The sequence below is a fragment of the Myotis yumanensis genome, unplaced genomic scaffold (genome assembly GCF_028538775.1).
Source record: "Myotis yumanensis isolate MYYU_CA2020_CCGP unplaced genomic scaffold, mMyoYum1.0.hap1 SCAF_3, whole genome shotgun sequence".
NCBI classification, from domain to species: Eukaryota; Metazoa; Chordata; class Mammalia; order Chiroptera; family Vespertilionidae; genus Myotis; species Myotis yumanensis.
In genome coordinates, this window is record NW_027223754.1 from 178,712,771 (window position 1) to 178,725,570 (window position 12,800).

Genomic DNA, 12,800 nt, shown 5'->3' on the forward strand with positions numbered 1-12,800 from the left:
CAGGCACAATATAAATACATGCACACACAAAAGGTTGTAGTCAACAAGCATTCAAAACAAGAAACGGTCAATCTATTTTGTTGTTGTTTTATTGATTACTAAATAAAATCCAAAGATTTTGATAATACTTATGTCCTCAATAAATGTAAGTGTCCTAAGAGTTAATGTAGTTTAATTAAATAGTAAGAAATAGCTTCTTCCATATAAATGTTATGAAACATGAAGTGTTGCATCAATAAGCACACAAACATCAGTCTAAAGCAATTCTTATCAGGGGAAAATACTTTTAGAAAGAAGCTCCTTTGAAGGAGGCCAGGGTTGCCCTATTTCATTCTGAATTCTGTCATTTCAGATAGTATTATAACAAGGTGTAGTATACTTCTCCAAACTAGGATGTCCGTCTCATTTTCAAAAGACACTCAAATGCCTGTAGGAACCAGGCAGGAAACACAAATGTGTGAATTAAGCCAGGTGACAATGCGGAAGTTTTGTGTATGTCCAATTAATACCATTCAAGTGCCAACTTTGAAAAACCACTGGGACAGCCAAAGTACTGGTTTGAAGAAGATAATCTGTACAATTGGACAAAATACGGAATGTAATAAAAAGGCTGCTTCAGCCCTAACTGGTTTGGCTCAGTGGATAGAGTGTTGGCCTTCGGACTCAGGGGTTCCAGGTTCGATTCTGGTCAAGGGCATATACCTTGGTTGCAGGCACATACCCAGTGGGGAGTGTGCAGGAGGCAGCTGATCAATGTTTCTCTCTCATTGATGTTTCTAACTCTCTATCCCTCTCCCTTCCTCTCTGTAAAGAATCAATAAAGTATAGTTTTGTTTTTTTTTTAAAAAAGACTGTTTCATAGGGGGGCTGTTGAACTCTGATGGCTGTTTGCTGGACACTGATCCTAAGAGATCTGCCTACCACAGTCTACATCTGGACAAAAAAACACCTAGAATATTTCCATATGTTAAACGTATTTTTGCTTATCTGCATGGGGATCATAACAGAACAACCTAGAGAAGATCCAGATTGCATAGAGTGAGCATCCAACATTGCATTCCTAGTGAAAACATACTCCCCCAAATTTGCTACCTATTCCCCAACATCCACCTCTTCTTAACTATACAAAGATACCAACCCTGTATATGGGCCTGAACTGCACTAGAATCCAGGGATAATGGAGTGAACCAAAAGCCTTTCCTGTGCTTCAATGTCAAATACAGATGAAAAGTAAACAATCTCCAGATCCACTGTCATCTTATTGAGTTTATACCTCAAAGTATTTCAGGACCCACAAATCCATACACAATCAATCTATTATTTTACCATCATAAACTTGTCCCTCTGCTAACTACTCTAAATTTTTTATAACAAGAAGCTGATCACATTATTTGTTTAAAACGCTCCAGTTTCCTCACTGCCTATAGCAAATCAAATTAACATAGCATGATAAAGACAACTCACATACACTGAATGCTGGTAGATATCAGGGATTTTATGATATTTTATTACTGAATTTCCCTTTTTTCTCCTAAGGATTTAAGATAGTGGCACCTTCTTATGCATGACTGTATTTCATTCTCACAGCAGCCCTGTAAAGTAAGGAACTAAAGCTTAAGAAAAGTCTCATAGCTAGTGAACTGTGGAGTTAGAACTCCAACTCCAAATGCTATCTCCAACTTGCCATTCCAGCCTTAGCTGCTCCCCTTGCTCATTGCTTACTCTTCTCCCAACATGCTTGGCTCTTTCATGCCTCCAAGGCCTCACATGACCCATCCCTGAATCAGTTATGTCCTGAAGTCCCTCCCTTCCTCCCTTCCTCCCTTCCTTCCTTTCTGAGAGAGAGAAAGGGGGAGAGAGAATGAGAGAGAATATCAATTTGTTGTTTCACTTATTAATGAATTCATTGACTGATTCTTGTATGTGCCTTAACTGGGGATTGAACCCGCAACCTTGGCGTATGGGGGACAACCCTCTAATCAACTGAGCTACCTGGCCAGGGCCTGTCCTGAACTCTCTTCACAGGAACCTTGATTCTTTAAGGCACAGTCTTACTGTGAAGATTTCTCTAACATGCCCTACCAGAAGAGACCTAACATTTGCATTAGGTCTCTTCTTTCATAGGTGTTCTCTAACATTTGCACCAATGTAGCTCAGGTACTGGTGCTTATCACTCCACTTCTCCATCCCACGAAACTAGGAGCATCTCTGGGCAAAAACTTTTCCTGATTCATTTTTTGAGTATTTACCACAACGGCACTGTATCTGACACATAGCAGGCATTAATGAATGAATGACTCAACCTATCAAATAGGGGAGGGGAAAGAGCTGAAAGAACTGGCTAAAAGTAATAAAGACTGATTAATAAGCAACTGTGGAAAAAGAAATTACTGAACTTAAAGTCAGAAATTTAGAGATTTAATCCAGGCCCTGCTGCTAAGTGATCATATGCTCTTGTTCAAATCACCAGAACGCTCTGAACTGGTCACTTTCCCCAGACAGGTATTATGTATTTGTTCTGCCTAGTTCACAGGCCATCTGAGATAATACACAACAAAACCACAATGGCTTATACAAATGTAAGACATGATTTTAGGCACTTAGTTTAATATTTTAAATGTGCAAAATGCTTTAAAAATAATAGCATTGTTTTTAAAAACAATTAATGATAAAAATAAATGAAACCCAAGAATTATCACAGCCAAATGCTTTTTAAGTGCTAAGCTGTTCTTCTTGGAATGCTATCAAAGGCAATGTTATCCAACCATTTTTGGAAATATCAGAATCACTGGGTTCATATTCTATGTTTCAGGATTGGTAGAAGTGGAGTTCTTCGGGTGCCGCGAGGAAAATAATTTCCTGAGGCCCCCACAGGAGGATGGAGTTTCATGGAAAGCTTTATTGATGATGTAAAATTAAGGGGTTCCCTCCAAGATCCCATCTCTGTCTGTCTTGCCATGGAAGAAGTCTAATCTTGTCTTCAGCAGGGCCAGAATGAAGGCCACTGCCCAGAATTTCTGCTCCATATCAAAGTATAGTATAATCCAGCATCTGGCTAGCTTAGCTTGTGTTCCCAGCTATAGTCCATTGCCTGTGGTGTTCACACAGCAATGGGCCATGTGGTTGCTTAAAGACACATGGCTTTGGAGAGAGACCAGGTGAGCCCATGGGCGAGTGCAGGTCACAGAAAAGAGAGAACAAGAGACCAAACTTGAGCAAGAAGGAGGGAATTCTTCGTCTAGGGATTTAAACTATTCAAGATTTTGAACATTTCTGATGTTGTCCACCCCCTAGCCAATCCATTGTTCCCCAGGCTAGACTGACAAGCAAGCACCTTCCCTATGTTACTCCAACTCCACTATGCATGTGCCCACCTCCCCCTTTGTTCGATCTCTTTCCCCAGTGATCTGCAGGGAATGGACCGGTGGTTCCCTGGGGAACGTGAAGCTGTAGCTTCCTGGTGAAGCTGCCCAGGTGACTATGCTTACAATGTCTGACTCTCCCTTTGCTCTTTTTCCCTTATTAATATTGATAAACTAGTTAATTATGATGATAACACCATCAACCCATTTTTGGAAAAATCAGAATCACTGGGTTCATGTTCTATGTTTCAGGATCAGATGCAGAAAAGTCAAAGAAGGAAAATAGAACAGGAATATTGTTTAGCAGACATCCTAAACCCTGTTTGTTAACTGGGATTTGGGGGTTGGAGTGCAGGGAAGGAAGCTGGGGAGGATAGATTAGAAGTTGAGAAATTCAAATAATTTGAGAAAATCCAGATTATACAAAATTAAACAAGTTTCTTGTTGCAAGACTTTCCAGCATCTTTAATATGTAACTATTCACCCTAAAACCTCAAAAAGGTGATAAGGGATACAATTTGCAATAGTATATTCTAGGGAGCCTTCTTTAGGCATATAAAATTTGAGTTCATATATAATTCTCTTCAAACACTACTTAAAAAGTGCCTGTCACTTTATTTTTTAACAAACATTGGGGTGGTGGTGGGGGGGGGGGGGGCGCTGGGAGCACAGAAGTTCTAATACAGAGCAATGCCTAGGAATTTTAGAGTGCTAATTTGTCCAGATCTGTAGCTGATAGAGAATTTTCAAATTGGTTTGCCAGTTATGAGGAGGAAAAAAGGTCAAGACCCAACTCTAATTGTCCAAGGACTATATTTTCCTTTCAAAAAGTTTATGATGAAAAAGCAAACAAAACATTTTATAATGCCTCTTGAGAAAAACACACAAAGAAATAGCCCATAAGTAAATATTTCGGAAGTCAAAAAGAAAGCTATATAATGAACTCAGGGTGCGGTCTTGGAAGGCAGTTGACTGGCTGCCAAGGGGCCTCTTAGAACAGGCTGCTCTGCTCAGTCTGCCAAGGGGCAAGGTCTGGCCTCCAGCTGCCAGTGTCCCAGGGCAATCAAATTCTGGAAGCTACTTTATCCTAAGAGAGTTCGGGAGAGACTGATATACAAGACATAATGTCAACTGACTTATTTACACAATAAGAAATTGAGTAACAAGGAACAGATTCTTGCATCTTCTCGCAAATGCATTCTGTCCTTGTAGACAACTGGATGCAAAGCCATAATGAGGATCAGAAGATTGCTCAGTGAGCATGCATCAGAAAAAAGAGAACTGTTATTCAATTTAAATGTTTCATGGCATCAGGATAAGGCAAAATCTTTAAAATAAATTTTAAAAAGACTACTTGCTATCTAGCCCAGGCAATTTTGCCCACTTTAAAGTAGCTGGAGATGGCCAATATTAACCTCTGCTGCTGACTGGGATGAAACAATATTGGGGGACTAGAGGTGGGCAGAAATATTACTGAGCAAAAATTTAGGGAAAATTTTATGAAACATAAAAAAATGTTAGGGAATTCCAAATAATTCCAAACAACTAGGAATTGTTTGCATTAATAATACAGAAATAAATATGAATTATTTTAGGCAAAAATTTATGAACTTGAGGTCTTTATAAAAGAGGGAGAAACAGAAGATCAGGTTTCTCCCATCATAGGAAGATGTAATGAGTTCAACTCCAAAATCCAGCAGTGGATATCAAGTAATGAAACAACTTCCAGACAGTCTATAATTTAATCATGATCAGTATGTTTTTTCTGTTCTGTTACACATACATGCAAGTGTGTATGCCTTGTTTAAAAACCAAATCACAACAAATCCTATGTGTATTTATCTTTGCAATGAAAGTATTACAGCATCTGGCAAAGTACTGAACACACAGTAAGCATTTTATAAATAAGTGATGGATTTTCAATAATGTTTCACATATTATAATTTCCTTTGGATTATAAACTAAAGAATCATTTAGTATTATGTTAAACTTCAGAAACAAACCCTACATGAGTGATACAATTGCAGAAAAGACCAAAAATTCTACCCATATTCTTGAATAAATAGCATCTTTTAGAGATCAGCTTTAAAATTAAGGAAAAATTTTTTCTTGTTACCGGACACAAATAGGCTTTTTTTTCTTTTTTTATTGTTTTATTGTTTAAAGTATTACAAAGAGTATTACATATGTCTCCTTTTTTTTCCCCGCCCTTGACAATCCCGTGGCCTCCCCTACCCCCCAGTGTCTTATGTCCATTGGTTATGCTTATATGCATGCATATAAGTCCTTCGGTTGATCTCTTACCCCCCTCCCTCCTGCCCCCCAACCCTCCCTGGCCTTCCCGCTGCAGTTTGACAATCTGTTTGAGGCCGGACACAAATAGGCTTTACAAAAATTCTATTTTAACAAAACTAAGAACAAAAGTGACCAAATTATTACAAAGAATGATCTAGATGACTGGCACTTATTATATTGCAAATTTATTCCTCTAGTGGATTTAATACTGTTCTTTGTCTTTTATTAAAGCCCTTTCTTTAGCCAGAAAAAGAACAGGATACAATTTGCAAGTCTAGAATTCCTGGACTGATAAAAACAACACCAGGTGCCCTTAAATTTCCTGTTCACGTGTTTTCTCCAGACTCCCCTATTCATAATGGAGACACTACCAATAATAGTTAAGTCCAACATTCTTTCGTTTACCAAGCCTGGGGAAAGGCGATAAAAAATCTGGCACTCAGGCCATCTATAAATAGAGGTGGTGTCTCTAACCATTTATCATCAAACTTCTAAAGTGGGAAAACAGAACTGCTTTACCTGACTGGTAAAACACACTATTAAACTAAGGTTTCACCTTAGTTTTCACATATTACATTTCAGATGAAAGAGTATCTTTAATGCTACTGTATTACCTTGGATTATTAAAAAAATGTCCTAAATTCATCATTAGTTGTAACCATTATGTTCTAGGCTATAACAGGTCTTTAGGTTAAACACCGTATATGCTGGTCCCTAATGCTAGAATAGCCACAACTTCTTTCCTCTCTGAGGTGCAATCCAAAGAGGAAGAAGCTCTGGTAAGGGAGCTAGGGTTGGTTAGAGCATCATTCCGATTCACTAAGGTTGTGGGTTGCATCCCTGGTCAGGGCATATATAAGAGTCAACCAATGAATGTATAAATCAGTGGAACAAATTGATCTCTCTCTCTCTCTCTCTCTCTCTTTCTCCTTCCTCTTTCTCAAAAATCAATAAATAGATCAAATTAAAAAGCAAAGAGGAAGAAATTCACAGCCAAGTGAGCATTCCAGCCTCAGTCCTAACTTTTACTAGTTGCATGACTCCCATCCAACATTTATTGTACATATACACTATGTGCTAGCACTGCACAAAGTACTGAGAATAGGAAGACTGATAAAATACATTAAAATACATATATATATTCTTTTCCCTTAAGGGGGTTCATAATCTTATGGGAACACAAAGAAGGGAGAATTCAGCTCTCCAGAGGAGGAGAGGTGTAAGGGCATGAAGTAGACTGGCACACTTGAGTGTAGAGAATGGCTTAAGTACATTTAGTGAAACAGCAGAAGATGAAGGTGAGACAGGAATCATGATAAAATACCTTCCTCCTTTTTTGCCATATTAAAAGATTATCTTGAGCATAAATGGGAGTCAGATAAGGCTTTCATTAAGTGAAGAACCAGCAGCCAATAAAAAAACAACAACCATTTATTGAGTGCTCACCCAGGTACCAAGATCTCTTTTACATGTTTTAATGCATTTAATCCTCCTAACCAACCTTAAAATCTTATCTGATTACCGCTTGGATAGATTCTGCTAGTATAGGGTAGGTGCCAAAAAAACTGGGAGTAGATTAGGCTAGAGCAGGGGTGGGCAACCCCTGGCACACGTGCCAAACATGGCACGCCAGTAACTTTTGCTGGCACACGAAACCCTCCCTTATAATCTTCCATTTACAATTTTTTTCTTAATATCGACTTTTTTATTTTTCAGATAAATTCAGTGTAGGTGCATCTTAGATAAATAATTTTACATAACAAGTTATCTTAAAGACCATAGACATGAATTGATGAGAGAGGGGAAGAGCAATTTCTATGCCTCTGTCTTAACTCTCTCTGCCTTCCTAGATCCGACCAGTGTTTTGGTTTCACCCACATACGCTTGTGAATATTTGTTCTCAGTGATGAATTTTGTTAAGTCTCGTAATAGGAGTAGCCTGACAGATGAAAGTAGTAGCTCGTGCATATCTCTGAAGGTCACGAAATATAAACGTGATGTAAAATCTCTGTCATCAGTGATGCAGCAGCAAAAGTCCCACTGATAATATCAAATGGAGTCATAAAGTTTTCTGTCGGACTATCAGTGTACATGTATACATTAAAAAAGAAATGTATTTTTCATCATCATATACTGTGTTTTTGTCGCTCGAATGAATTTTATTATTTCTTCAAGGTTCTTCACATACGCACACCTTAAGAGATATCAAGTAGGCGTAACATGTTCTCAAAAAATTAGGGTTGGCACGCAGAAGAATTTTGAGTCAGAGATTTTGCTGGTTTTGGCACGCACTCACAAAAAGGTTGCCCACCACTGGGCTAGAGGAATATAAATCAGGTTAGGGGGACTCAATAATTAATAGTCATGGGTTACAAACTGACAGCCTGAAGACATATTTTGTTTGACTTGCACTGTGATTTAAAAATGGAAAAATTTCATATAAAAATCCAGATTTCTGGTTCCTCTTAAACAATCACATCTATCAAATATGAGCCCACATTCTTGACTGGAAATAGCTGGAACAGAGAAGCATCAGCCTCCTAGCAATACCACATCCAGCCACAGTCCTCCAACTTTCTACCCCTTCATGCCCACCTTCCTTCACTCATATTACCTGTAAGCTTTATTATCTGCTTCCTGTAAACACTGAGGCTATAATCCTTTTAAGATAGTAGCAGAAGAGACTAAAAGAAGGTCTCAGCTGGAAAGAGTGAAATCTAAAATTATCTCTGGGTTTCAGATTTGGATGGCTGGGTAAATGGTCCTATCATTTATTGATAAGGATAGGTAGTATCAGAACAGCTAAATTGGTGGGGAAAAGAGTAAGTTTAAGGATGATCTTGTCTGAGTTATTTAACCAGACTCAGGATTCTCATCTCTAAAATGGAGATAATGGCCCTAGATGGTTTGGCTCAGTGGATAGAGTGTTGACCTGCAGACTGAAGGGTCCCAGGTTCAATTCCAGTCAAGGGCACATGCCCAGGTTGTGGGCTCGACCCCCGGTGGGGAGCATGCAGGAGGCAGCCGATCAATGATTCTCTCTCATCATTGATGTTTCCATCTCTCTCTCCCTCTCCTTTCCCCTCTGAAATTAATAAAAGTATACTTTAAAAACAACAATTTCTTAAAAAATAATAAAATAAAATGGAGATAATGTATGCCAATTGTACAGCCTTGATGTGATGCTTCGATGGTGGCAGAGCACAATAATGAAGGGCCAGATTGCCTGGACCTGAATTTTGGCCCAGACACTCACTAGCTGTCTGACTTTAAGCAAATTACTTAAAAGTTCTATGCTTCACTTCTCTGTAGACTACAATAAAGATAACAGTGGTCAACTGTGTACATGCTGATTATGCTAATACAAGACTTTTAAGAATTAGGAAAGTTAATACTTATAAAAGACTTAGTGTCTGGCACAGAGAAATGTGAGGTGTTTGATAAATCAATAAATTATGTGAGAAAGTATTTTAAAACATCTCTTGACTCATATTAAATGGCAAAAATGATTAATTTTCTTCCCTTCCCTGCCCAATTTTCCTGGATCACTCCTCCTGCCTTGCGCTGCTATCCTAAGGTAGTTTGTAAATGTTGTCTCTAGGCATATTCCCTATTTCTCCTACTCTTATACCTATTTGATTAGACAAATTAGATTGCTTTTTAAAAAAATATATTTTATTTTTACAGAGAGGAAGTGAGAGGGATAGAGAGTTAGAAATATCGATAAGAGAGAAACATCGATCAGCTGCACTGGGCATGTACATGCCCCTTGACCAAATCGAACCCGGGACCTTTCAGTCCGCAGGCTGACGCTCTATCCACTGAGCCAAACTGGTCAGGGCTAGATTGCTTTTAATGGAGAGAGGAGAGAAATATATCAAAAAGTACACAGCAGTTTCTTTCTTTTTTTTTTTTTTATAAGTTCTTTTTTTAAAAAATATATTTTATTGATTTTTTACAGAGAGGAAGGAAGAGAGAGAGCTAGAAACATCGATGAGAGAGAAACATCGACCAGCTGCCTCCTGCACATCTCCTACTGGGGATGTGCCCGCAACCCAGGTACATGCCATTGATCAGAATCGAACCTGGGACCTTTCAGTCCGCAGGCCGACGCTCTATCCACTGAGCCAAACCGGTTTCGGCCAGAGCAGTTTCTTAAACTGAAAGATCTGAAGTAATAAAAGAGGTATTTGTAGAAGTTGTATTAGAAGTTAATATTGATTTGGGGGTATAAATAGGCTAGAAAAAAGTGTTCTAGGAAAGAACTAATCACTTCTCTCACAAGATGCTGCAATTCTTATGAGGCAACAGACATCCAATTTATAATCTAGTGACTGCATTTAGTATCAAGAGCTTTTGTTTTGTTTTCAATTAGTTAAAGTGACTCTCGACATTTGGTGTGTGCCCTATTCAATAGTCCAGAAGAGTGAATTCATAGATACTTTTCTTTCTTTCTTGTGAGTCATAAGCCTGGTGGTGATGGTACAATGGTACAGAAATTAACATTATCATTTTTTTATTTTCAGTATTGTTTTAGAAAGAGATATATTTTTCCTGCAGACAAAATATACTTTAATGGTTGAGTTTCCAAAAGCTTATTTGGCCATATGCTGTTAATGGCAGATGACTTGGGTATGTTGATCCAAATGATTATTAAAAATTCCTCTGAACTTTAAAGTTTGTTTGTTTTTAAGATTCCACACATAAATATTACCCTTTTTTTGCTTCAACCAATTTGAAGTCAGTTGGGACTCTTAAATCTGGATATCCATTTCTCTCCCCAAGTTTGGGGAGTTTTCAGTCATTATTGTTTTATTTTATTTATTTAGTTGAATTTATTGGGGTGACATTGGTTAAGAAGATTTATAAGTTTCAAGTGTACATTTCTATGATACACGATATGCAGATTGCATTGTATATTCACCACCCATACATTATTGCTTTCTCTTTCTCTTCTCTGGGATTCCCATAATGCATACTTGTATTTCTTAATCCTATCTCATAAGTCCATAGGCTTTCTCTACTTTTTTTTTTCATTCCTTTTCTTTTTGCTCCTCTGACTGGATAATTTAAAATGACATATCATCTAGTTCACTGATTCTTTTTTCTGCTTGGTCAAGTCTGCTATTGAAGCTCTTAACTGAATTCAGTTTCGTGGTATTCTTCAGGTGTAAGATTTCTGTTTGATTTTTTTATAGTTTCTATCACTTTATTAAACTTTTCATTTTGTTTACACATTGCTTTCCTTATTTTATTTAGTTCTCTGTATCTTCTTGAAGTTCACTGGACTTCTTTAAGAGGATTATTCTGAATTCTTTGTCAGATAGTTTATAGATCTCCCTTTCTTTAGGGTCAGTTACTGGAGTTTTATTAGTTTCCTTTAATGGTGTCATGTTTACCTGATTGTGTTTTTTGATTCCCTATGTTGGTATCTACACATTTAGGTAAGTGGTCTCCTCCTCTACACTTCACAGGTTTGCTTTGGCAGAGAAAGACCTTCACCAGACAGCTCAGCCTGGGGTACTGGTAGTGCCTGTGGGCAAGCAGGACTTTCTATCGGGGTCTCTACTTGGGTGAAGCCACTGTCATGCTCTAAAGTCAGGAGGGTTGTTGTGACTAGACTGTGCAGTTAGGTGAACTTGCTGGCCGAGCTCCACATTCAAACAAGGCCACCGGGGAGGTTCCCTGATGTATGTGGGGAAGCTGGCAGTGTTCCTGGGTAGGCTGATGCCACTGGTTGGACTCCATGATTGGACATGGCTATGAACTGATCAATGTAATCATACCTGGTTGGGTGGGATCCCTGGCAGTGCTTCCTGACCAGGTGGTGCTGCTAGCTGGACTCCATGCTGATGCGGGGTCGCAGGCAGGGCTCTGAGGTCAGATGGGGCCTTTGGCTATATTATGCAATCAAACAGGGTCACAGGCTGTGTTCTGAAGTTGGGCAGGGCCTCAGGCTGGGCTTTGTGATCAGGCAGGCCACTGGCTATGCTCCACTATTAGACTAGCCAGGTTCTTTGGTTGGGAGGGGCCTCTAGTTGTATCCTGCATTTAATGGTCTAGAGCAGTGGTTCTCAACCTTCTGGCCCTTTAAATACAGTTCCTCATGTTGTGACCCAACCATAAAATTATTTTTGTTGCTACTTCATAACTGTAATGTTGCTACTGCTATGAATCGTAATGTAAATATCTGATATGCAGGATGGTCTTAGGTGACCCCTGTGAAAGGGTCGTTCGACCGCCAAAGGGGTCGCAACCCACAGATTGAGAACCGCTGGTCTAGAGGCTGTGCTCCATGGATGGGTTAGGGTTGCTGTCTAAGCCCCCACATCAGGTGATGTTACAGGACATATTCTGCAAATGGGTGGGGTCGTTGGCTGGCTCTCTGCCTGAATGAGGCTGCAGGCTGCATTCAACAACTGGGTGTGGCCATAGGTTGGGTTCTGCTGCACAGCAGGGCTATAGGGCAGGCTCCATAGCTTGGTGGTAACATAGACTAGACTCCAAGGCTGCTCAGAGTCATGGGGCTGGGGGCAGGGACAGTACTTAAAAAGGCTGCTTATCAGTATTCAAGCAAGGCTGTAAGAGGTCTGGGGTGGAAGGTGCGTCAGCCTCAGCCCTGGATTGTGGTGTCTTGCACAGATAGTTGCTAGTTCATCTTCTGTAAGGGGGATTAAAGTTGGGAATGACCTATGTCACCATCTTGATAATATCACTCCCTGTGCTTATGTTAACTGGCAGAGATATAATCCTTTCTAGTAGGGATTATGGCAATTTGTATCAAGAAACTTAAAGATTCTTTATCTTTTGACATAATTCCGCCTTAAGCAATCTATCCTAACATAGAATCAAAATTGCAGCAAATTTTTATAGTTTTTTAAAATCAATGCATTGTTTGAAATAACAAGCAAAACAAATGTTTAAAATTAGGTAAAATGATTGATGGAATGATGATGATAGCAAGAAATTACATAGAAATAATAGTGAAAAAAATGTCCCTCAAAAAACTTAATAGCCTGAGAAATAATGCTATATAAACAAGATACAAAGTTCTATCTTTTTTTAAATATATATTTTATTGATTTTTTACAGAGAGGAAGGGAGAGGGATAGAGAGTTAGAAACATCGATGAGAGAGAAACAT

The 12,800-nt window shown here is 38.9% G+C and overlaps 1 protein-coding gene across 2 annotated transcripts in view; it reads right to left on the reverse strand.

The window, feature by feature from the left end:
* STK38L (serine/threonine kinase 38 like) overlaps positions 1–12,800 on the reverse strand; it is a 77,895-nt gene that overhangs the window by 29,313 nt on the left and 35,782 nt on the right. The window lies entirely within an intron of this gene.